The following is a 960-nucleotide window of genomic DNA, read 5'->3' as shown; positions in this document are numbered from 1 at the left end:
AGAACGGAGCCGGTAATCGGCTATTATTCCTCCTCGCGCTGACAGCGCGAGGAGAGAAAAAAAAAGCCGATCACCGGCGGCCGTGATCGGGACATCAGTCCCGATCACGGCCAGCAATACAGCTGACCACCTGCCCCCTGTCAGTGCCCACCTGCCCACCGCAGTGCCATCCTGAATAAAAGTAAGTGCCCCCCATCAGTGCCACCCAGCAGTGCCCATAGTGCCCACAGTGCCACCCACAGTGCCACCCACAGTGCCATCCAGCAGTGCCACCAACAGTGCCACCCACAGTGCCCACAATGTGCCTCAAAGGTGCTGCACCCCAGTGCCGCCCATCAGTGCCCAGCAGTGCCGCCCATCAGTGCCCAGCAGTGCCGCCCATCAGTGCCCAGCAGTGCCACCTATCAGAGCCACCTATCAGTGCCACCTATCAGTGCCCATCAGTCCCATCTATCAGTGGTACCTATCAGTGCCCATCCGTGCCACCCATCCGTGCCACTTATCCGTGCCACCCATCCATGCCATCTTATCTGTGCCCATCTTTGCCCATCAGTGCCGCCTTATCTGTGCCCATCGGTGCCGCCTTATCTGTGCCTATTAGTGCCGCCTTAACTATGCCTATCAGTGCCCACCAGTGCAGCCGATCAGTGCTCACCAATGCAGCCTATCAGTGCCCACCAATGCAGCCCATCAGTGCCCACCAATGCAGCCATCAGTGCCGCCTAATCAGCGCACTTCAATGAAGGAGAAAAATGACCCGTTTGCAAAATTTTATAACAAACTATTAAAACCTGATTTTTTTTTTTTTTGCATCTTTTTTTGTTTGTTTAGCAAAAAATAAAACTCCGAGCTGTAACTAAATACCACCAAAAGAAAGCTCTATTTGTGGGAAAAAAATGATAAAAATTTCATTTGGGTACAGTGTTGTATGCCTGCGCAATTGTCATTCAAAGTGCATCA

This window comes from Lithobates pipiens, unplaced genomic scaffold (assembly GCF_037356315.1).
Source record: "Lithobates pipiens isolate NorthernLeopardFrog02 unplaced genomic scaffold, aLitPip1_a1.2 Scaffold_3, whole genome shotgun sequence".
NCBI lineage: Eukaryota > Metazoa > Chordata > Amphibia > Anura > Ranidae > Lithobates > Lithobates pipiens.
This window is presented reverse-complemented; position numbering follows the sequence as displayed.